At 44.8% G+C, this 26170-nt stretch overlaps 1 pseudogene; it reads right to left on the bottom strand.

Moving 5' to 3' along the window:
* LOC142854065 (small ribosomal subunit protein eS6-like) overlaps positions 1-23150 on the bottom strand; it is a 32968-nt pseudogene extending 9818 nt beyond the window's left edge.
* Positions 23151-26170: the final 3020 nt, after the last annotated feature.

The following is a 26170-nucleotide window of genomic DNA, read 5'->3' on the forward strand; positions in this document are numbered from 1 at the left end:
CTGCCTCAGAGAGCCAAAGCCACCTACCTGTCTTAGTCCGTGTTCTATTGCTATGAAGAGACACCATGACCATGGCAACTCACCCTAAGAATACCCCTCCTTAGAGGATCCACTTGAGCTCTAAATATGTTTGCTGTCTTCCACTTAGGGAAATCTAAGGCTTCCAAAGTCATTGTGAGAACCACAGACCTCTGCCCTCCCCTAAAGTGGGGCAACCAAATCTCTGTTCATCAATCTCCAGTGCTGTAGCAAGCCTTGGCCACCTTCCTCACTGTGTCTGCCACAGGAAAGCCCAGACAACTTCATTGACTGGTTCTGTGCTATGCTACAACTTTGAATTTTGAAATAGTCTCTTTTATATTTTCTGACTAATAGGAGATAAATCCTATGAAGAAACATTTCTATTTCTTGCCATAACTTTAATTATAGACATAAAAATGTCAATTTTAAAATGTCCTATAATAATAATATTACCACTGATAGTTCGGGGGTGTTTGTCCAGTTATTCTTCATAGGCATCCCATCCTGTGTATATGTGTGCGTGTGTGTGCGTGTGTGTGTGTGTGTGTGTGTGTGTGTGTGTGTGTGTGTGTGTGTACAAATGGGCATGTGTGCACACATGCACCTGCATTGATGAGAATGATGTCTAGTATGTTCCTCAATCACTCTCCATCATATTTTTTGAGATGCAGCCTCTCACTGATTCAGGTGGACTAACTGGTCAGAAGTCCCAAGGCTCCCCCTATCAGCACTGCAGGACAGGTGTGCACAGTCACTCCATCTGGCTTTTCACACGAGTGCTGGAGATTGGTACTCGGATCTGGATGCTTGTATAGCGAGTATTTTATCAACTGAATCACCTCTGCCCCCTACATGTATGTGTGTTTCTATGGAGTGCTAATCCAGACACTTTCTAGTCTTTATCCTGTTGTAAACGGAGATTACATATTTGTTCCCAGTTGGCCAGACCTGAATAATCACACAGAAACTATATTAATTCCAACACTGCTTGGCCAATGCCTCTAGCATATTCCTAGCTAGCTCTTACATCTTAAATTAACCCGTTTCTATCAATCTGTGTATCACCAAGAGGCTATGGCCTACCAGCAAGTTTGCTAAGGTTCTCGGGTGTCCTTCTCCTTTGGCAGCTATAAGGCTTCTCCCTGACTCCGCCCCCCTATCTTTGTTCAGATTTCCTGCCTGGCTTCACTCTGCTAAGCCATTGGCTGAAACAGCTTTATTCATTAACAAATGGTAATAAAACATATTCACAGCATCTCACATTATCCTGCTTCCTTAGGTAACCCACAGATTCTATTTCTCCTGGTAGCTACATAAATGCCATATGCAGCAATATTAACATCTACAAAATATTCTGCTGTTAGTTGATATGTGAATGTCAAATACTTTCTCTTTGTTTTGGGATTGGTGTTCAGAAGCTGTCTACCTTACTGAAGGGCAAACCCTGAAGACAGTATCTACCCTACCCTCTGCTTTCACTGCCTCTATCAACAGAATGAAGCGGTGAGCCTTTCTCATCTCAAACCAGTGAGAAGAGCCACCCTCTCCCCCAGTGCACTCTTCTGCCCTCTCCATGGTGCAGACAAGCTTTGCCATACTGTTCTTTCCTTCTTTCTGTTCCTCGTTTCCTTCCCAGCAAAAGGCTTCACTTCCTATTTACATGTCCCAGTTCAGCCATCACTTCCTGTGTAAAGTCTGCCCTAGTCCTCATGTCTATGCTAGTCAGCCATCTAAGAACTTCCCAGCCTCTCCCTTCAGCCTTGAACTATACTCAACCCAACCCTTTCAAGAGGGGACATTTTTACCCCTTGCTACCCCTTGCTAGAGTTTACCCCTGACAACTTCACCTTCCTACATGTAGCGACTATCTACCCGGTGAAAGTAATTTTGAAATAGAGATGAAGGAGGCAGCTCCTATTCCCCAGAAGCTTCTAGTTAGGAGGATGAGCAACGCATCAAAACCAACCCAACAAAACAAAAGGGGTTTCATAATAAATGCCAAAAAAAAAAAAAGGTCCAAAGCAGAGTGCATGAGTTCTATGGGGGTGACATCACATGATCTCAATGTTTACAGGTAGACATGGATGGACACTGATCACAGGGCACCCAGCTAACAAGGGGCCGATTTATGTGACAGTTTCCTTGGAGACCAAAGCATTCCATCCTGCAGGGAAGCTCAGTAAGCAGGAAGGTAAACTCAAAACAGCACCAGGAAGTCCCTGAAACTGACCAGATTCACTGGAGTTTGCTGGTGTTGCTGGTCTGGAAGCTTTGGCTATCTCCACTCTGTTGACACTGTTTCAATGAAATTACTTTTAGGTGTCACCAGACTTCCAACTGTCAAGTGCAACAGGCAGATTCTCTATCCTTTATCCTTCCTGGCCTGTTTGTGACATCACCACGTAAGAGCACCAACAACCTCACTGAACCTCATAGTCCCCTTGGTTCTGATTATCACATTTGGTCAATCTATGGATAACACTAATCCCACAAGACTTTCCAAAGCACAGTGTATTTTTTATGACTCCAAACTTAAAACCCACCCCTCCAACTGTTTCATGCCTCAGCTCCGTGGACAGACAGCAATCCCTGGGCCTCTAGTGTTCACTCTTTTCCTGTTGCTGTCTTGCACAAGCTGTGTTCTGGTGCCGTCAAATCACCAGGCACTCCCCAGTCAGGCTGTGGACTGACCTTTTCCTGACCTCTCTATATGTACTTTCTTTACCCAGAATGTTTTTCCTCCTCCTTCTCCCTGCCCATTGTTTCCTCACCTGTGGAGTCCTATTTCAAGGCCTAGTCTGATCTCCAAAGACTTCCTTAGCCCCATGGTTCCCTTCCTGAGCTCCTTCACAGCTAGCTTCTACACGCTGTATTCCGTGAACTGCTATGGAAGTGTTGCTGCTATAGAACATGGCCACCAGAGAAGTGTTGTGGAATATTCCATTACACTGTGTGAAGATGTGTCTCTGTGATGTGTTTAATAAAAAGCTAAACAGCCAATAGCTAGGCAGGAGGTAGAGAGGGACTTCTGGGCAGAGAGAGCTCTGGGAAGAAAGAGGCAGAGTCGCCATCCAGATGCTGAATAACCAGGATGGGCACAATGGAGATGAGAGTTCAAGCATGTAGAAGAACGCTGATTTAAAAATAGGGGTTAATTTAAGTTTTAAGAGCTAGTTAGAAACAACTCTAAGCTAAGGTCAAGCTTTCATAATTAATAATAAGTCTCCATGTCATTTTTTTCGTGAGCTGCTAGCCCCCCCTCCTAAAACTATGTGCCTACATAGAAGTCTACATTCTCCCTTCTTATCATTGCTACTCTCACAGAAGACTTTCTATAAGAACCTAGTGCATACGCAATACAAAATGATTTGAGTAAGTTCTCACGGCCCATCTACTGGATCCCAGCAGTGGACAGGCAAAGGGAGGAAGAGGCCACAAAGGGAAACTTGGCTATGAGCAAGAGTCAGTCTGCCACCTCATAGCCACCCGACTCCCTGATTGAAAGGTGGAGCCACCGCCTTTTGCTTCTTACGATTCTCCCTTTCTTTGATGACACGGTGGCTTGTCAGTCCTGTGAACTAAACAGCTGGTCATACAGCTCCCTTTCTTGCTTTGGTAAAATACTTGCAGGGGCAGTTACCCACGTGCAGAGACTGGCTGGGAAGCACTCGGTAGCCTGGCTTGGTTTATACACTCCAGTAGGCAGCCACCATACTCCATCACTGAAGGAGTGCCAGGAGATTCTCTGCCCAGAGGATGAACAGAGCTGGTACACTGCCTTTCTCTGTATTCTCCCTCTCTCTCACTTCCCTCTCTGCCCTACCCCTGCCTATGCTGACTTCGGTAGTGCCTGGATGCTACAGAGACCAAAGGAATGCAGTTACTAAGTGGCTGGCCTATATTCTCATTCTCTAGTGATACCATGAGGTTAGGAAGCATGGTTAGCCAGCGAGCTTGCCTCACGTTTTCTGACTTTCCTACAGAGCAGACATTTACACAATGACTCCTAAGTGCTAGATATCTTGAATGCATAATCTCATCACGTTCTTTCAAATTTTGCAGAAGAGAGATCCCTTTTCTTTCAACAGATAAAGACACAGGGACTTACAAAAGTTAAATAGCTTATTCAAGGCTTACACGACAACATAGTAGAGGTGAGGCTTGAGCTTACATTGCAAAAATTCTACAACTACCTTGTTTGCTTTCTGATATTCAGAACATCTTGGCGAAATGAACAGACTAAAAGTTACAAAACCAGCCCATGTGTTAGCAAGGATTAAAACCCACGTGTCCTGGTTTCCAGGGCATCTCCCAAATACACACTGTATTGAAAGAATATGATTGAATTGGAAGGGTATGTTTAATGTTGTAATTATCTATAAGACTTTAAAATGATGTTATAACGTGCAAATGACCTGATTGGAAGGACTGTCTAATGATTCACCAACTGTCCTGTCTCTACATTCTACAGTCATCGGATCTTTCTGGGTGGAGATAATTCCCTGACCCCTAAAGTCAAACATTCACATGTGATTTGGACCTTTCCTAAGAACAGTGCTTTTAAAACATCCCCTCTTCCTCCCTGTCGCTCTAGAGTGTCAAGTATGGCCAGAAAGGAAGAAAGAAATTGTGTCTACATGTCCAACTACTTTAGCAAGATATAGATGTTGCTCGTTTTTAAAATGATGTCAGATTCACTAAAACAACCATTTATTTTTTCTAGTTGACATGGCACCTAAAAGTAGATTTTCTTGAGTATTTCTTTGTTCGGCTTTTAGTCTTGGCATTATGAGTACACAGAGCTGAAGATAACATCCGTCACAGAGTTAAGCACACAAGAGTGGGTGATAAAGTCAACAGAAAGCTTAAAGTAAGCAAGATTTGCCATGGATAAGTTGCCAAGACTTGGCTGTGGTTTCTTACTGGACACTGCGGCTCCTTCATCTCCTCCCCTCAGTTGTCCAACTCAGCATCATCCCAACTTCAGCACTCCGGATGAGAGGGCAGGAGACTAGGAGTCGAGTGGAAGATGAACCCACGCCATGAGTGAGCTATCTGAGCTGACACATAAGGATTCAATCGTCAAAGAAGTCACAGACTAGAGGAATGAGCAGACAGGAGAGATTGCTAGGTTTCCCGGGAAATGTCTGTTATATTGTCCTAGCCTGAGCTAAGGAACTTGTAGCGTCTGCCATTCAAAGATAGCATGTTGCCCTTTGATTAGTCCCACTTCTATAATTTTCATGCCTCCCTTTTCATAAGTAGGTTAAGGATGTTCAGGTTTCCCTCAGGCGTGGTAATGAGTTAGTCATGATGGCGACTGCGTCATTTAAATTGCCCAACCCGTTGAAAGGATGCCATGAAAGAAGCTTCCACAAACACAATCCGGGCAGTGTTTGTCTTGTCTTGTGTTGCAACATGTGGGGGAGGAGTTAGTTGCAGGTGGGTAATCAGCAGAAAAGCTGCTGAAGCAGGAGAGAAAAGTGGGCAGCTGCCCGGACAAAAAACCGAAGCTACGGTGGTTTCATGCTACCCAACACTTGGGAGCCCAAGGCAAGGGGATTACCAAAGATCAGAAGCCAGCCTAGATCAAGACTGCCAAAACCAAAAAAAAAAAAAAAAAAGAAAGGATGGGGAGGAGGAAACACTGCGTTCTTTCTGCACCACAGACACGGAGGCTAAACGAAGGAGCAGCTTACGGCACCTAAGTGCTCACGGTCACTTGCTGGATTGGGATCTCTGCCCACGCTGCTTCTCACTCATCTGGTCCAACACGGCCGCCCTCTTCCCTCCCGTGCTCATCCTGTTGCTTGGGTTGTAGCCTCTTCACTTACACAGTGTCTCTCTTCTTTTCTTTATTGCTCCTCTAAGGAGGCTTCTTAGATTTATTTTTCTCTAACCCATGAAATTTTAATACTATTTTGTGGTGTTTGATTTTATCCTTCAATGGCACAAGGCTAAGAATTGCCCAGAAAGCTGGCAACACACTGATTTCGGGTGTGTCTGTGTTTTGGGGACACAGTAGCACACAGTGCTATTGGTGTTCTACGATCATACCCACCAATTTTGGTAGGCGTCATTAGAACCAGTGAAGACTCCAGTAAAATACATAGGTGGGAGAAGAATAAATAGTCTCCTCTGGAGCTGGGGCACGTGTCTTCCCCCACCCTCGGGTGGCAGTGTTCCTAGTTCTTGGACCTCTGAGGCAGACTGGACCATAAAGATCAGCTTTCCACGGACGTAATATGGTGGCAGCCTAAACGACTGCATGCATATATGAACTTTATGCAATCTTTAATTAATTATTTTATTCCCCAAGAACCATCCTCACTCCTGTGGGGAACATCTCACGTATCTGATGTCTGTCACCTGATCAAGGAAGCTACGTGTGCAAAGTGATAGAATTAGATGATCGACACAATTCTTGGGGCAAAAAAAATCCAAGAGACTGGCAGACACAGGAGTTTGTCTAGGTAAGACTTTGTGAGGGGCGTGGCAGGCAGCAGCTGGCTGTACAGCTTGGCCAGGCAGATCACAGGTTAAAAATGTGGCTGAAGGCAGTGTTGACGGAAGACAGGAGATCCAAGCTCAAGGCAGGCAGAAAAGGACCACCTTCCCCCCCCCCCAAAATACTATCATTCTAAAAAGTTCCATGGAAGAGAAACTGCTCTTAGTTCTGAAACCAGATTTTGGTACTTTATTTTTAACACTAAAAAGCCAGGAGAGTCAGATTGTGCTCCACAAAAAGTCTCTTCTTACTAAAGGGGAGCATGCCATGTTGGACACTGCGTTCCCCAAGAGCAATTCCTACCACCCGTACCTGGAACCCCTTTGTTGGTACCGCACAAGAGAACCAAGACTCCCACCCCAACACAGAACTGGCTGGGGTCATCGCCGCCAGGCACTCAAGCAGCATGATCCCAGGAGAGCTCTGGTTTTCCTTTTCTTCAAACACCGTTTTTTAAAAACAGGAGTAGACCCAGGGCTCAGAAGAGACCCTCCCAGAGCTCTGCTTCCTACGATTGCTTAACGGTCAGCTCCACTGGCCTTTCTTGTTGATCGCCCAGATCCAGAGCTCGGTGTGTTTGGATCCGTTCACTAGCTGGCCAGAAGGAAACAACTAGCTCCAACCGGCGTCACACTGTGTCCTAGAGTCTTCTAAACACTGCGCAGGGTCCCCTCACTTTCTCCACTTCCTTACTGCTCATCGAAGGTGCCCTTTTCATCTTTGGCTTCCATTGCCCTTCACGCTCTGTTTATACTCTCTGTGTCATTTAATAAGCGATGTTGCACACATACCGTATGCCTGGCGCTGGCGTAATCAAGCTAAGAACACATATGATGTAACAGTAAAACACAACGTGAAGCGTGAAAGGTAGACACATACGTGATACCTTTGCAACTCAAATGAGGAAATGATTAATTTTGTCTTGAGAAAAATCACAAAAGCTATGTAAGAGGGAAAACATTCTTGTCCACAGTTCTTATACATTTTGTTTATTTGTTTCTTTGTTTGAGACAGGGTCTTACTGTATAGCCTTGATTGGCCTAGAACGCCCTATACACACCAGGATGGCTTTAAACCCACAGAGATGCACCTGCCTCCACCACTGCATGCTTCATGAAAGGCCTGCACTACCACATAAAGTCATATTACAGCTTTAGTCATTAATTAAATCTCCATGCCCAAGTAACATAATAATGAATCATCATGGTGCCCAGCACTTTGGCTTTGGATAAATAAAATTAGCTCATACGTAGTGTATGCCCTGTAGTGAACCAGGCATGGGGTGGGGGGTGACGACAAGTATGTTGTCCCTCAGAAAGCCAAAGCACAAGAGAGAAACAAGATATGCTTTGAAAGCACACACGCTTTGCAAGTCGACCATGGTGGTATGCGCATGCGTGTGACAGTTCCGGGAGGAGGCTCCAAAGAGCATTCTACGGGGTGGGATGCTTGGGTAGTGGCTTCCCAAACATGTTCCCCCCTAAATCTGTAAATGGGAGGTTACCTGGCAGCGGGGACATTTCACACCTGGCAAATCAAGGGAGATGTGAAGCTTAGATTACTCAGGTGGGCCTGATGTCTTCTGCGAAGAAAAAGGAGGAGGAGGAGGAGGAGGAGGAGGAGGAGGAGGAGGAGGAGGAGGAGGAGGAGGAGGAGGAGGAGGAACATGAGAGAAAGAGACAGCAAGTGGAAGCAGGGTAGAGTTATTATACAACCATTAAAGGGGGGTGATGGCAATCTTTGCTTGAATGAGAAAATGGCAAACAGTAGATTTTCTCTGAGTCCTGAAAGGCAAGCAATCATGCTGACATTGAGACTTCAGCCTGATCGGTCTCATTTCATGTTTCTAATCACCAAAGAGTAAGATGTTCAATTACTTTTGAGTCACTGAGATTGTGGCAATCCATAATAGCAGCAATAAAAATTTCATGCAGATGGCCAGGCCAGCCAGGTGTGAGAGTGGAGGACATTGTGGGCATACAGACTAGCAGAAACCGAGGCACAGAGGCACGGGATAGCACGGCCCAGTCCTGGGGTGATTTCAGAAGTACTATAGTGTTGTCGAATTCAAGGGTCACCAAGCAAGGAATAAACTAGCCTGGAAGCAAACCCTGGGCCATACAGGAGCTTCATAAGGAGCTGTGAGGAGCGGCCACGCCGCATACGCGGCTAAGGGATTGCTTCAGTTTGGAAGTGAAACTGAGAGTCATTTTATGGCTCAAACAAAAAAGTAAGACTACTAGCTTTTCAATTTTGAAAGACAGAGAATGGGGAAGAGCCCGGGGTGGGGTGACTATTTAGGAAGCTATTGCAAAAGTCCTGTGAAAGGAGACAATATGAGCAAAGAAAAGGTCAGAATAAGGAGACTTGGGACCTAGAGAGGGGCAGAATAACAGGGGCAAAAAAAGAAAAGAGTCCAATGTGACCCCAGATTTCTGGTTGGACCTTCGGATGGCCTTGCCATCTATCAGAGTGGAGAAAAGTAGAGATTCCTCCAAGTCCCTCTCAGGCTCCTTTGTCTGCTTGTTCGTGACAAAGACCTTGCTATGTTAGCTTGGACTGGCCTAGAACTTTAAGCTCACACTGCATTGGGCTTCCCAGTGCTGGAATCCCTGGTCAACACCAATATTGTTAGCTGGATTTTTCTCTATTTCTCTATTTGCTACCCCACCCATCTTTGATTAGACATTCTTTAAATCTCCTAGCTAGCTAAAACTTCCCATCTTTCCCATCCTTGATGCAGTCTCTACTTGTAGTCAGGACAACTGACTCAATGCTCACAGATTTTGTTTAGCGCTTACAATCTGTGAGATGTCAGTGAACAATTGCAAAGAATAAAACAATGGCAAAAACAAACCAGCCGAAAACCAACTTAGCCTGTCCAGGGAACCGTGGGGCCACTCCATCTTGCATGTACATCTTCTGTAGCGACATCCAGTTTCTCTTCGCTTTATGGGTACAGCTTTGGGTGTGTCGTCAGGCTCCCTGTCCACTTCCTCATCCCAGATTAGCAGTAAGAACTCTCGAGTGACAAGTGTGAACTAAAGCAGTCTTGCTTCAACTAGCTGTGGGGCTTAAGTTTACAATATGTATATATTTTTAATCTTTCCAAACTCAGTAAGTGTCTCCTGCACAGTGCTTGTGCACGGGTCGTAGCACACATGGCTCACATGCGGATTTCACAATGTTCAAACGCGTCCACACCCAGCTCAGTGACATAAGTCCTTAGTGTTCGTCTGACACAATATCTTGGTTTAGGCTCTAAAGTTTCCTAATGTTTACTCTCAATTTAAGCAACTTGCACAGGTCACATTTTGAGTCTCCACACTTATTCTCTCAGCAGGATGGTTTTAAGGAAACTGAGGATACATGCGCTTATTACATGCTAGCTGGATTTGGGGGCTTTGGCCCTGGTAAATTGACATTGTTCCTGTAACTAGCCCCCAGGCTATGTGCAGGGCAGAAGGATGCTCGACAGATCATCTGTTTTGAAAGAATGAATACTTCCTGTTCTTCCTTTTCTTTCATCAACTACTTCTTTCTTATCCTCGTCTCAACTCACACAAATGAGGATTAAGATTAATGTGAGACTCTCAGTTCTTTTTTTTTTTAGATGCTCAATTCTTTATCAAATTCTTTTGAAAGAGCCAGTCCAGCCATCTCGGTTTTGCCAGTCCTAATTGGATGAAGCTACTCAGCATAAATCATAGTTTCAATTCAACCTCGGGCTCTGTCCTGCATGGATGAGGAGAGAAAAGGAGCCATTGTCTCTGGTTCACTGGCTAACTCCAGGGCTGCCCTGTGCAGGACTTCCTCCAGGCCTCAATGAGTACCATCACGGCCTTATATTACAGCTCTTCCAGGACGTTAGCTCAGCCAGCCCTCACCGCCAGTATCCAGCTCTCCTCTCTGAACAAACCCTTTCTGTGGCTTCCACAGCTTCACATGGAATTTTCTTCATGCATTCCATATCAGGACAACACGATTTATGTAAACACTCAAGATCAACTCTTGGAGTCATCCTTGACCCCTCGTTTCCCGCCGTGTCTCATCTTCAGCCAGTCGTCACTCACTGTTCCATCACCACTGTTCTTTCTTCTCCATCTCCACTGTCCTGTTCAGGCCTTTATCCTTTCTCTCCTGGACCATTCTTAGTTCTCTGGTCCTTACTACAGCAATGTCTTACGTGGATTCAGCTGCCAGTCTTCCAGACTTGCCCATTTTCTAATATACACTAGCATTCAGAGACAATATACTGATCTTCAAAATCTCTCTCTCTCTCTCTCTCTCTCTCTTTCTCTCTCTCTCTCTCTCTCTCTCTCTCTCTCTCTCTCTCTCTCTCTTTCTCTCTCTCTCTCTCCCTCTCTCCCAACTCTCTTTCTTAAAACAGGCTCTTTTTTGGCATACATAACCTGACTAGTATATATAACCACTTCCAGTTTAACAATAACAACGGTAAAAATTACCGAAACACATCCTCTTGGGTACCTCAATATTTCCCAAGTGTGCCACCATTTCTCAGCCTAAACCTTGGTGACACTCCTTTCTTGCAATCAATCCCTACCCTCCACCCTCTACTACTGTTCATTTCCTTGATGTCTGTGCTTATGCTTCTGGGATGACTTCTGCACTCCAAGCACTGACCACTGCTTTGTCCAGAATATTCGTGCAAACTTCTAATGCCTTCTAGGCATAATTCATTCAACAGAGATTCTGTAAGTCAGATTCTAGTGGTGAAAAAAAAAGTCTTACTTACATTCAGTCGGTAGAGAAAAGATGGAGTTCTAAATAACAGATATACTTATGTATTTGAAAACAGTCAATGTTAGAAAAGCTTCACCATGGCTGGCTCTAGAAGCGTGGGCAGGATACAGTGAAGAATAGAATAAGGGAGAGAACATCAATTCAGCTCTCGAGAGGGAACAGGGAGATACAAGACAGTCTGATACAAAGGACACGACCTTCCTAGAGGGTGACCAAAGAGGCCATAACAGGCAGAGGACAGTGTGAGTGAAGGCCCGGTGGAATGACACAGCATGCTATGCCAAGAAAAAGCCACCCATAGCCAGGTCTTAGGCATCAGCACAGACCAGAAGCTGGTGAGGACGTTTGGCTTTATAGGCTTCATGGAGCCACTGATGGGTTTAATCCAGCGCCGATACAGGGCGATCCGTGCTTTTACAGAAATCATTTTACCGCACGGCATAGACACCACCAGCAACTCGAAGGGTGGCGGTGTGCACCTCTACTTTCTCTTCTGGATTCGGAGCTTTTTGGTGTGGTGTCAAGTGCTGGGTGACTTTCATTTCTAGCGCCCCAGCCCCTCACACGCTCATTCGCCAGTCAGGGAGAGGCAGTGCTTGTGCTTCTGATCCTGAGCGTGGGGCTGAGTGAGGCGAGAGCACTCGGGCTGGCTGGGCCCCTGCTCCACCAAACAGCAGGGTGTTACCCTGAGCTTCTGTTTCTTCTTCTACAAAATGGTGGTCCGTACAAAGTCGTCTTTCAGTTCTCTTTTGCGCTAACATTCTGTGATTGTTATAGGGAGGTTCTCTATTTTTTTTTCAAGTTTGCAGTCAATATTTGGCAATACAAATGACCGTTAAGAGAGGTGTCAAGAAATCAGTGTACCATGGAACACAGATTGACAGAAACATTACATAAACAGGTGGTTCTCAACCTGTGAATCGCCACCCCTTCCAGGGGTCACCTAAGGACCATCGGAAAACATAGATATTTACATTACAATTCACTACAGTAACAAAATTACAGTTATGAAGTAGCAACGAAAATAATGCTACGGTTGGGGGTCACCACAACGTGAGAAACTGTATTAAAGAGTCGCAGCGTTAAGAAGTGGGAGAACCACGGGCACAAACCTGTCTCCTGGATGCCGGGCAACGACCCTGGCTAATCAAACAGCAAAGGATGGCGTCTTTCTGCTGTCAGGTAGAGCACTCTGCCCTCTGAGATTCCTTCCTTTTTAAAGAAAACAAATAGAACGTTGGTTACTGTTGCTGTGTGGCTGTGGGTGATAAAGCCCATGAATTTTGAGAACTCCGGGATCTTGAGAGAAAGCCAGTGGTTGTGGTTGCCTGAGTTTACGTCTATCTTTACCAGCTCTCTGGAGTACATAAAGATCTGGCAAGTGCATAGGCATTTCTCCTCTGACAAACACACACAATTGAGTAAAATATGCTCTTACATTTCTATGTCACAGACGTATTACTGGCATGGCCATCATGTCATAAAATCCCACCTTAGAGCTTAGCTTTGAGGTATTTGGTCTTTATATTAGTGAGACACTTTCCCCCGCCCCCCCACCTTCGAGAAACATCTTTTGTAGATAGGGCAGCCTACTTGGCAGAATGCTTGCCATCCCCGTCTTCATGCCCTCATACTACACAAGCCCGCTGTGACTTTATGCCCCTGCAATCACAGGAGTCAGAGCAGAGGCAGGAGGATCAGAAAGCTAAGGCCATTCTCAGTTATGTAGCTTGGGCTATGTGAGACCCCGTCTCAAAAAACTAACTGGCCAGATGGCTTCGTGTTTAAGAGCCATTGCCGCTCTTGTAGAGGATCAGAATTTAGTTCCTAGTACCCGTGTTGGGTAGCTCATAGATGCCTGTAACACCAGCACCTAGGAAACGGGCACTCTGTTCTGGTTTTTATAGCCACATGCACACACACATGCACACACACACAGTGCAAGCACAAAAATAAAGAAAATCTTTTTCCCTTTTTAGGTGGGGGATGGGGTGGGGGGCAATCTCATTATGTACCCTTGTCTGGAACTCACTCTGTAGACCAGGCTGGCCTCCAACTCACAGAGATCCACTTGCCTCTGTGTCCCGAGTGCTGGGATTAAAGGCGCGTGCCACCACTATCATCTGACTTTTTCAACTTTTAACACATCATGATTTGCTAGCTCTTTGTCAAGAAACACCATTCCCTCTCCATGGCTGAGCTTGTGTGTCTAATTGTCGCATTTCCTAACATGAGATTTATACTTACTCAAGAACCCATGAAATAAAGCCTCATTTGGACCATATTTTCATAATAAACTATGCTGCTGGATTTCTTTTTTTACTGAAAAACAAAGCTGCTAAATTTGTGCCAGGGTATAATTCTCTAAAATGACTTGTAAACCCGCCGCAGTGATCTGGACACACTTCAACTGGGATGAACTTCCTTTAACTCAAGAGGGAGGGAGGCCTGTTTACTTCTTTGGAGGAGGAGGTCACCCCCACGCCTCACACTCCACTCCCTCCACTCCACACCCCTCCTTCTCTCAGGCCCCTTGGCCTTTGATTTAGCTGGTCCTCAGCTCTGTGTCAGAAGAGACGTCTCTCACTTTGGAGAGTATAGGGGATCACCTCAATAAACAAGAGGAGTCCTGAGAAGTCCTTTGGACACAGATAGCTCCCTTTGCCACCTCTCAGCATCCTGGCCTGGAGAAAAGGGTGAGTCCTGGCTATTAATACTACATTAGCTCGAATCCCTCTCGGGGCAACTAGTGTTCACTTACAAAACTGCATATTCAAGAACTGTGGGTTTAGGCCTGGAAGCCACAAGCCTGTATTCCCAGATCTTGGGAGGAGGAAGAAATGGGAGGAGTCCCAGGTTATCCTTGGCTACAGAGTGAATCCTGGCCTACTTATAACTCTCAAAACAAAATAATAGAAAAGAAAAAAACCGCTGGATATAAGGTCACTGAGTCTGGGGGTGAGGGGTGGAGAAAAGCCCCCGCTGCCAAGCCTGACCACTTGAATTCTATTCCAGGAACCCACATGGTGGAAGGACAGAACCGACTCCCACAGTTGTCCCAACCTCCACTCACACAAAAATAAAATAAAAAATAAATGTAGTGAAATATATTTTAAGGACCAATAATTAAGAGTCAAGAGTTTCCTAACCAGACACTACAGTAAAATAATATGTTCTAAAACTCACAACAAAATTTTAACCGGGCACAGCTATCTGAAACTTAACCCAATATCTTCTAGCTTCTCTGTGATCTCACAAGGAAAACCAAAATAATATGACCAGGAAAACTCTCCACATCCAGGCTGATGCGTGGTGCTCCTTTCCTGATCACTAAAGGCTAAAGATTACAAGAAAGCATCAGTGTCTTCTGTACACAAGACTGATGGTGAGCTCTGTTGACAGAGTACTTGTCTAGCATGCAGGAAACCCCAGGTGCCATCCCCAGCCTCACAGAAAAGGAGCGTGGTAGGAAAATAATAACAATGAAATGAGTTTCTCTTCCCACTTTTAGACCAAGAAGAAGCAAAAAGGGGGGTAAAAAAAAGCCAAAGAATCACTAGAGGAAGGGTTGTGAAACAACACAAATTAATAAGAGATTGTATGTGTGTGTATGTGTGTGTGTACGTCTAAGACAAGGTCTCATGTAACGTAGGTTGGCTCCAAACCCGCTGTACAAAGAGGCTGGTCTTGAACTTCTTATTCTACCTCCTTTCTCTATAGTGCTGGCACTGTAGGTATGTGCCACCATGTCCACTAAAGTCTTAATGTCTTCTTATCGGTGTCTCTTGTCTGATCTCCCCCTAGTGATACTGATTGTGAAGGGGCCACCGCTTTATCAATCCTTGGAGAAATAAAGGAAATAGTGTACTGAATTAAAAAATAACAGAAAAGGAAAAGGAAAGATGCCTCTTTGGTTTTTTTGGTATTTAGAAGGATCTGGTGTTTACACATCAGTGTGGACTCCCAGTGGCAGAGGCTGTGCATTGCCTTTGCGCTATGGCAAATTGTACTTGCTAAATACGAGTTCTGCAGACTGGAGCGATGGCTCAGCCGGTAAGAGCACTTACAGCTCTTGAGAAGGACCTAAGTTTTAACGCCAGTACCCATGTCAGACAACTCATAACCACTTGTAACCCCAGTTCCAGGGGATCTGGGGTTCCTATCCGGGCTCAGCCAGTAGCTATACAAAGATGTACATGGATACACACACACACACACACACACACGTAGACGCACAAATAAATATAACTATTTTTAATTTTAGAAAACCAAGCTGTTGAATGAGGAGCCTTCTGCCATCCACTCTTAGAAACATATCTCTGCTTGGTTTTTGTTCTGAAGAGGGTACTATCCAAACAGCTGCAGCTGGGAGAAAGCGAGCGGAGGAAGACAAATCATTGTTAAAACTAAACTTGTCAGCTTCAGAAATAACAACCAACAACTTCCAGTGGCGATACATAATCATCCAATAGAGGGGTGCCAAACACGTAAACAGACCTAAGTGCTCTTATAGTAAACCATCTGCTCGGAGAATGTAAACCAAGCTCACCAGGCCAGGGCTCAGCCTGCAGGGAGTGCCTACAAGCCGCCAGGAGTCTCACCACCCGGGTGTGAAGCCCAATTGTCACTGGTTACCTGTCAGTTCCTAGACAATCCGTGTCCTCAGTTTCCTCCCCTGTAAAATGGAGACAATGACGACACCTGCTTCATGGACTTAGTTGGCCGTGGAAGGGGTTAATGCATGTGAAGGGGTTACAAATGGATGGCATCCAGGAAGCATTTCCGAAGCGTTGACAATGGCTCACACAGGCGCTGCTTTGAGATTCTTTGTAGCAACGAGATTCTCTGAATTCTTACTGGGTGCAGAACTGACCCTGAATGGAGGGGACAGATCTGGGAAGTTTCTAAGGGACTCCTAAAAGCTTCCATCTCCTGGAAACCACGGGCCACAGTAAGGCAGAAGTTGACATTTTTCTAACGAGAAACAATATTCGTCACCATGTAGGCAAATTTGGATGTGCTTCAAGGTGAATTTTTCTTTTCCTCCAGGTACCGTTCATCCTCCCACTCTTTCCACAGTGCAATGGTTCAGTTAGAATAACCAGAGTTATCCTCAAGGCACTGAAGAGAGATGCATGTGACTGACTGAAAGACTGTGAGTTGTTACTACAAAAAACAATTTCCCAGTGGCAAGCGCTCCTTAGAGGATTCCATCTCAGGTTCATATAGTGAAGTCAAGGGCTCAGGACTGTTGGTTACATCAGCTCTGCTTCCTAGATTCGCTTTCAGTATTGGAGAGGAATCTTTCCACCAGGGAGAACAGGAGTGATCCTGCAGCCCTGCCTGTGCTGGACCAGTGCAGTGGGACACGCACCCTGACCTAGAAAGGGAATGCACATTGCTGTAGATGGCTGCTAAGCATTGCACCTTAGAGGGTCAGGGATGGAATCCCCCTGCAGACGCTGCTGCCTTCTGACCCGCCCTGGCAATAGTGCAGAGTCCTCATGCTGCAAAGCGGCTTCCCCATGGTGACCATGTGAAAATGTAGCAATGGGCCATCTCTGCCCTCAGCCGCTTGCTGCTTCTCCTGAGCAATTTGAAATGTGCTTCTTAAATCCAACAGTCTGAATGCACTGTTAGTTTGAGAGCTGAAAATCAAGTTTCTGCATCACCCCAGGTCAAAACTACATTTCTAGGGAAATATTTATAAACCAACACAAAACAGATAATTTATCAAATATAAATGGTGCTAAGTTGAGAATAGAAAATAAACACAAGCTGGTGGTTACTATGCAAATATGAGGACCTCAGTTTGATGCCCAGAACCCCAGGGAAAAAATGGAGCCATGATGCCCACCTGTAATTCCAGCCCTGGAGAAACAGAGGCAGGAATTTCTCAGGGTTTACAAGTCAGTCAGTCTAGCGGAATCAGCAAGCTTCGGAGTCAGCAAGATGCTCTCTCTATCTTAAAGAATACAGTGGCAAGCTGTAACATCCGATTTTGTGTTACACCCTCGGTACAGTTCGCGCACCACTGTACCTAACACGAGTCGAGCAAGAGCCTGGAGATTGAAAGAACACGCACAGAGACCAGGGTCGTTCGAAAGGAGACCAGCTGAAAGCCAGTTTATTCAGATTTGGGGGAGTCTTTATCTACCTAACCGCTGCACAAGGATCTCCGCCCAGCCAGGTGGGAAATTACCATACTAACAACAGAGACAATGCCCTGCAGCTAATCACCAGGCGAGGCAGGGAGAGCACAGAAACAAACAGGAAGCTTAGTTAGCTGACCATAAACTGTCCCCGCAAATGCACCCCAGAAACAGGGACAGACCAGGGCCCTACAGCCAGCAATCGAGGAAGACTCCTGGCCTCCAGAGGTGTTCCATCCCAGCCTACCCCTACTCTCCACGTGGAGTCCTTCTTTTCACACACGCAGTGCTTGTCGGGTCTGAGCCAAAGAAGTCACATCTCTAATTCTTTCCCTAGGGGAGAAATCAGGAAATAGTTTGTTATTTCTATTGCCAGCACCTAGCCCAAAGTCTGGCACTCTGCCTGGGATATAAAGAGTGTTCAGCAAATATTGATTAAATGGACAGTTACATTGCCACATATCCCTGTAACCAGTACGACTCGGGGTGAACTCAACCTCCTGAGGCTCATTGCATGCACCTGTCCTGTTTCCTTCCCTACCTCTCACTCCATCCAGATGACCCCTCTGGCTGGTCCTCTGATCTGGGTCATCACCTGTCCCTGATGATGTCCATCATCCAGTGATCCTGAGAAAGCAGCAGGACATCTTACCACAGCAGCTGACGGGCAGTGATGGACACACGGGAGCCAGGCTTTCTGGCAGGACCCAAAGATTCCTTTTCCCTCAGCATAGGCTTACTTCCAGGATTTCTTATCTTGCCCAGAAACATGCTCACCAACAGTCTTGAGACTAAGGGGTAAGACTCCCCTTCCCAAGGCTTTGCTTGCCTCCTTAACTTGTTCTTCAAAGTCCATGCTCAGAATCCTCTCTGTTTTACGACTCATCACTGGCCCTTCTTGCCACAAGACATTTTACTATCATGTTTTGCAGTTAAAAATCAAAGTATGAGGGCTGGAGAGACGGCTCAGCGGTTAAGATCATTGCCTGCTCTTCCAAAGGTCCTGAGTTCAATTCCCAGCAACCACATGGTGGCTCACAACCATCTGTAATGAGGTCTGGTGCCCTCTTCTGGCCTTCAGGCATACACGCAGAGAGAATATTGTATACGTAATGAATAAATAAATATTAAAAAAAATCAAAGTATGAGTCCAATATTGAATTTAATATTGATGTGGTAGTTTGATTGTAATTGGCCCTCATAATCTTATAGAGAGTGGCACTATCAGAAGATGTGCCTTTGTTGGAGTGGATGGCCTTGTTGGAGAAAGTGTGTTACTATGGGAGAGGGTTTTGAGGTTTCCTATGCTCATGATACTGTCCAGTGTCTCAGTCAACTTCCTGTTGCCTGCAAGATGTAGGGCTCTCAGCTACCTCTCCGGTACCACATCTGCCTGCATTTCCGCCATGATGATAATGGACTGAACCTCTGAAACTATAAGCAAGCCCCCTTAATTGTAATGAGTCTTTCTCTGTCCCACCAACCAACTCCCAAATAACGACACAGAAACTTCTTATTAACTATGAAAACTCAGCCTTAGCTTAGTCTTATTACTAACTAGCTCTTAGAATTTAACTTAACCCATTAATCTATGTGCTGTCACAAGGCTGGAGGCTTTTACCACTCCTCCTGCATGTTCTGCTTCTACTGCATCTGACTGGCAACTCCCTCTTTCTTCCTCCCTGGGCTCTCTCTGTCTGGAAGTCCCACATATACCTCCTGCCTAGCTATTGGTCATTTAACTTTTTTATTAAACCAATCACAGTGATATATTTTTACATGGTATAATCAACTATCTTGCAACACTCAATTACTGTCCCTTTACAAGAGTTGCCATGGTCTCTTTACAATAATAGAAACCCTAACTAAGACAAAAGTTGATACCAGGGACTGGGGTATTGCTGTGATATACCTGGTGAGGTTTCTGTTTGGAAGAATTTGGACTTTGGTTCTTTGGGTTTGGAAAGCAGTAGAACTATTTAGCACTGCTTAATGGGCCATACTAGTAGGAGCATGGAAGGCAACAGTGCTAAGAGTTATCTGAACTTACTGAAGAGGTTTCAGAGGAGAAGGATTCTAGTATGTTGCCTAAAGATTGTTCTTGTGATATTTTGGTGAAGAAAGTGGCTGCTTTTTGTTTTTGTCATAAGAGTCTGCCTGAGGCTAAAGTGAAGAGTTTTGAATTAATTCTATTAGCAGAAGAGGTCTCAAAACAGCCTAGTATAGACTCTAGTATAGTGTGGTTATTAGTGTTAACTCTGATGAAGATTTATAATGAAAAGGAGCAAGCTAAGCAAGGAAAAGTATTTGAGGAGAAAAGGAGCACCAGGAAGTGGAACCGAACCGAGTTCTGTATTCAAGAAGAGAAATAAATTAAGAAATGGAATAAAGGGAATGGTGACCTCAGGAAAAATCCTGCTCAGTTAAGTTTCCAACTTGTAAAGGAATTAAAGGAAGGCTTAGATCTGGGTGTGGTGGGGTACACCTTTAATACCAGTGCTAGGAAGGCAGAGGCTGGTGGGTCTCTGAGTTTGAGGCCAACCTGGTCTATAGAGCAAATTTCAAGACAGCCAAGCCTAGGCAGTGAAGAATAGAAAGCTAGTGGAGATGTAATTGAATGAGGGCCATGTTCTAGCCCCAGTAAGCCGCAGAACTTGGCAGCTTAGGCCAAATTCTGGCTTTAGAGTTAAGGATAGTAGAAATGGGTTTTTGCTTCTACTTCTAAAGAAAGCTGTTGAGGACAGGCATGTGTCAGGAGTGTCTCTGAATAGGGCCTAATAGAAAGCCCATTGCTGAAGCAGTAAAGTTAAAGCCTGGATTGCCTTGGAGACCCCAAGTTGTTAGCCATGCCAGAGTCATGGGGTACCTGTGGAGGAGAGCTGCTAACAGGGAGTAGAACCAGAGAAAGAAGTGTGGTGCAGGCAACAAAGCTGAACAGAGTTGGAGATCTGAAGAGCGCTTTGACATCATACCCGGGATGCAGAGTTTTCAGTCTCACGATAGTCCAGTATTTCCTCACTATTCACCCCTCCCTGCATTTGGAATAGTAATGTATAGTCTGGGACCACTATATGTTAAAAATATGTGATCTGCTTTTTTTACTTTAATTTTTACAGGGGATTGCAGTTAAGAGATTGCAAGAATCTCAGAAGAGTCTTTGAACTTTTAAACATTGTTGAGACTGTGATCGACTATGGGATGTTGCAGAATATTTGTCTAACTATGTAAATATATGTTGCATTTGTTTAACTATGCAACAGTGTGTTACATTTGTTTATGTTGCAGAACACTTGTTTATGTGTGTAAAGACATGTAACATTTGATTAATTATGTAAAGATATATTGTTGCTATTTTACCCTGCCTGCCTAAGGCACCTGATTGGTCCAATAAAAAGCTGAATGACTAATAGCAAAGAAGGAGATATAGGCAGAACTTGCAGGCAGGAGGAATAAGTAGAAGGAACTAAGGCTGTAAAAGGCAGGGAAAAACAAAAAGGAGACAACAGGGAGTGCCAGGGGCTCGACAGACAGACAGACAGACAGACAGACAGACAGACACGTGGGAAGCAGGAAAATAGGACATACAGAATGAAAAAAAGATAAAAGGCCCTGAGGTAAAATGTAGATGAATAGAAACAGGTTAAATTAAGTTAAAAGAGTTAGTGGAACAAGCCTAAGCTAAAGCCAAGCATTCATAATTAATAATAAGTTTCCATGTCTTTATTTGGGAGCTGGTTGGTGGCCTAAAGAAAATTCCAACTACAATGGGGACTTTTGAATTTTGAACTAAATGCATTTTTCACTATGATATTGTCACAAGCTTATAGGGGCCAGGGTGTGGAATGTGGTAGTTTGAATGCAACCAGCCCCCATAAGCTCATAGGAAGCGGCACTATCAGAAGATGTGCCTTTGTTGGAGTGAATGACCTTGTTGGTGGAAGTGTGTTACTGTGGGAGAGGATTTTGAGGCTTCCTATGCTCAGGATACTGTCCAGTGTCTCAGTCAACTTCCTGTTACCTGCAAGATGTAGAACTTTCAGCTACTACTTCAGTGCCACGTCTGCCTGCATGCAGCCATGCTCCCCGCCATGGTGATAAGTGTGCCCCCTTGATTAAATGTGTCTCAGTTATATTTATAAGAGTTGCCATGGTTACGGTGTTTCTTCTATAGGAACCTAACTAAGACAATAGATTTTCTAAAAGCTATAAGGACTTGGCCATTTCTTCCTTGGTTTTCAACAAGCCAGCCTTCTGTTTACTTAGTTGCCTCTCTTTGGGGACTCCCTTTGCTTCTCATTTGATTACATGAACTTCTTCTCTTAATACGTTTAATGTTTTTAGTTCTGTCTCTCACATTTTTAATCCGTGTTCATGGTTTTTTACTTTTCTTCTTTTGTGTGTGTTTGCATGATGTGTGTGTGTATAATATACATAGGCGTGTGAGTGCATATTGACAGAATGTATGTGTAGAGTTCTCAGGGCAACATCCAGTATTGGTCCTTGCCTTCCAACTTATTTTGGTACAGGGTTTTGTTGTTTGCTGCCATAGGAGGGCTAGGATTATAAGTATATGCTACAGCGCCCAGCTTATGCAGGCCCTGGGTATTTGAACTTAGTTCCTCAAGTTAAATAGCAAATACTTTACCTGATGAACCATTTCCCCAGTCCCCCCCTCATCTTCTTCATCTTCTTTTTCTTTTTGTGTCTGTCTTCCTTCCTTATTCTTCTTTTATTTCTTTCCTTCCTTCTTTCTTTCTTTCTTTCTTTCATTCATTCTTTCTTCAGGTTCTGATCTCTTATTTGTTACTGTCCCCCACACCCCAAGACAGTATTTCTCTGTATAGCCCTGACTGTCCTGGAACTTGTAACCAGGCTGACCTCGAACTCAGAGATCTGCCTGCCTCTGTCTCACAAGTGCTGAGATAAAAGGTGTGCCCCACCGCTGCCTAGCTTTATTCGTAACTCCTAAAAGCCCCTGCACCCCCACCCCCACTCACACACAGAAATGGAAGCTCTCAGCAAAGACAGCCTACATCTCTCTGCAATCTGTTTCTGGCATTTTTCTTTGGCTTCCTCATTCTCTCTGCTAAAAGTTTAGCATATTCTGCAGACTCCTCCTTCTTGGTGTATTGTTTCTTCAGAGTAATATGTCAGCATTTGTGTTGCAGAACACATGGAGTAACAGAACGCTGAATCTTGCGTGCTTTGGTCCTGGGCTTTTGACCTTGTTTAGGGGCTTTCTGACAGCATTTTGATGGATATCATTTTCTCTAGAGAGACAGAAAAGCTTTCCGATTCTGCCAGCTTTCTTGGTCCCCAACTGCCGAGGCACAGTAATATCTGTCAGTCCAGGAATACCCTTCTCTCCTTTTTGTACAATAACCAAGTTGAGAATACTCAGGTTGACATCCACACTGCATCCATAAACAACCATGTGCTTCCTCTCTCCAGGTCTCCTTACTCTAGAACAAAAATGCTCCGATTCAACAGTGAGCGCACGTTCATCTGTGAGTCAAGACTCTTTTCTTCCCGGGAAAGCCTTGTTTGTTATTCCCACCACTGTTTGGACCACATAACCCTTCCACTCCTCACCCAGAGCATCAGCTTCTGTGACCACACATTTCTTGGATAAAGTGTGTGCATTCATCATCCACTCCAGTGAGTTTCTGACAGCCAGTGGGTGGAATGGAGATAGTCTGCTTCATCTCGACATGGCAGGCTGCCTAGGAGGCACCGTAAAAAGGAGCTCTTCTTTTGTTTTCTGAAAGGAGATCTCACTATGTTGCGCAGGCTGACCTCAAGTTCATGATCTTACGGTCTCAGCATCCCAAATGCTGAGGTTGCAGTATGTGTACCACTCTGCTTTGCTCGCTATTCTTTCTCCCCTGTCCTACCACACTAGCTAAAGTTTTCCGTGCCTCCTGCCTCCACTATAGAAATACATCCACAGTTCCTTCCTTCCTTTTTTTTAAATTCTACATTTCTTATAGCAGTTTTACTGGCTATGGTCTATTTAATATCTATGGGGCCAGAGGCAAGTTGCCTTTACTCTAATCCCTTGGTTTCCTTGTATAAAAAAATAAGCTTATCAAAGTACTTCCATTTTAGGGTTGTTACAACATAAAGAAAAGTCCTAGACTTCCCTAGTCTGTAATTAAAGATTTTGACAGTTTTTATCTTCCCCCCAGATATTTCTGAGAAACTCACAAAGTGGATTAACTTAATGCATATTGAACACTCTGTACCAGTTACTGATCCAGGGCACACAAAGATAAACAGACCAGGATAGCCCTCTGTGGTGTTTACATTGGAAGATAAGCAGACCAGGGACAACAGCAGCAGCCTGGCTAGTTTTATGTCAACTTGACACCAGCTAGAGTCATCGGAGAGGAGGGGACCTCAGTTGAAAAAATGCCTCTGTAAGATTGGGCTGTAGGCAAGCCAGTGGGGCGTTTTCTTAATTAGCGATTGATGGGAAAGGGCCTCACCTATTATAGGTGGTGCCTTCCCTGGGCTGGTGGTTCTGGATTCTATAAGAAAGCAGGCTGAGCCTGTCATGGGGAACAAGCCAGTAAGCAGCACTCCTCCATGGCCTCTGCATCAGCTCCTGCCTCCAGGTCCCTGCTCTGCTTGAGTTCCAGTCCTGACTTCCTTCAAGTGATGACTGTGATGTAGAAGCATAAGCCACATAAACCCTTTCCTCCCCAGGTTACTTTGGTCATGGTGCTTCATCACAGCAATAGTAACCCTAAGACACACGGCCTGGTGAGATGGCTTAGTGGTAAAAGTGCCTGCCGCCAAGCCCGACAATCTGAGCTCCATCCCTAGGTCCCATATGGCGAAAAGAGAGAATGGATTCCTGAAGATTTTCCTCTGACCACCTCACATGTGCCTTGACATGCATGTGCACACTCGTTCACAAACACCCATGCACAAAAAATATAAAAATATAACAAAACCATAAAAGAAGAATAAAAACCAAGGAATCAGAAGGATTGAAGACCACAAAACGGCTGTGAGTCCTACAGAAAACTCTGGTGGAAGGTTCTAGGGTGAGGCAGGCAGGGAGGTCCCTTTGGGAATACCTGCATGCTGTGTGACCAGACCTGTGTTCTAAACCTAACACTATCAGCATCAGGGTCAGTGAGCTTGGCTGAACCCATGATGGCAGCTCAGCTATGAGTTAGAAACTTACCTCAGTGCAGAAGTGGAGAGTCCTGGGTGGCTATCGAGTCAATGATGCTTTTGAAAAACAGGAAATATGACAGTCCATGCGTTCAGCATCAATGCTTAGGGTGAAGTGTTGCTATAAACTGAAGGAAACCATTGCAGGTACCTTGCTGCAAGCTGTGAGAAGGCTTTTCCTGCCATCGTAGTTTACCCTGGTATTGGTTCTATAGGGTACCAAGGGCCATGACAGCCTATGGATACCTGCCAGCATCCTCTTCCAAAGCAGGAAGTAGAGAGCTATCTTCCCCTTGTCATGTTCAGGTACTCTGGGTGGCTGGCCCCGGAGTATTACAGACTTGCAGAAAATGGTGCATATAACATAGGCATGTTTTTGTTTCTCTCTGAGAAGATACACACTGGGTCACCAGAGCTTACTCATGACATGGCTTGGCCATGGTCTCCTAAGGCTAAAGACCAGCCTTGCCATTGAGATTCCTCCCTCCAGACTGTGCCTTCTATGCCCCCCCCCATCTGCCAGCCATCAGTCTGTCTTGGACATCTTACACATTTCTTTTTGTCTATTCCTGACTAAATCCCTGGTGAAGCAAAGATCTAGGATTCGCCCCTTGTAAACCAATGAGTACCCATTGATGCGCAAGGAAAAGGGATGTTGACCTTCTCTGCATGGCAGGTTATTTGTCAAAATTCTGCCCAGCTAGAACGATGTATTACATATGAAGTAAAAAAATAGAAATTAGCATAATCATTTAGCTAACACCTTAACAAGATATTAAAAATTTGCTGTAGATAGATAGATAGATAGATAGATAGATAGATAGATAGATAGATAGATAAGGCTGTATAATTTGCTCAGTCATTAAGATGATGGACTTCCCAAGGACCCGAGTTCCATTCCCAGCACCACATCAATAGGCTCACAGCCATCCATAACTCCTGTTCTGGGGAATCTTATGCTTTCTTCTGGCCTTAGCATGCACCCACACATAAGTGGCATATGCTCATACAGACACCCATAAACACATAATTTAAGAAAATAAAGATAAATCTTTACAGACTAGAGAGATGGATTGGCACTTTAGATCACTACTGCTGCTCTTCCAAGGGACCCGATTTTGGTTCCCAGCACCCATGTCAGGTGGTACACATCTGCCTGTAGCTCCAGCCTCTAGAAATCTGAAGCCCTCTTCTGGTTTCCACAGGAACCATGTGCTTAAACCCCCAGACAGATGCACGCAAGCACACATAAGTAAAAATAAAATAAATCTTTAAAAAATGAATTTGTCGTTCATAGGTTTCTTTGAAACTGTACAAAGCAACGTAATAAATAGTCAGAAATAAAATTACTTAACAGAACAACAGAATTCTTGACTCTAGCTATTTTAGAGGTCTTTCACTTACTGTAGCCACTTCCTCAACTGGGCTCTGTCTGGTTACAGCCCCAGCCATTCCTCGAAAATTGTTCTCCCTGAAGTCGCTAACCATTCCCTAAGATGGAGACTGGAGGGCCTGGGAAGGGAAGGTACGCGGAGATAGA

Source organism: Microtus pennsylvanicus, chromosome 7, assembly GCF_037038515.1.
Source record: "Microtus pennsylvanicus isolate mMicPen1 chromosome 7, mMicPen1.hap1, whole genome shotgun sequence".
Taxonomy (NCBI): domain Eukaryota; kingdom Metazoa; phylum Chordata; class Mammalia; order Rodentia; family Cricetidae; genus Microtus; species Microtus pennsylvanicus.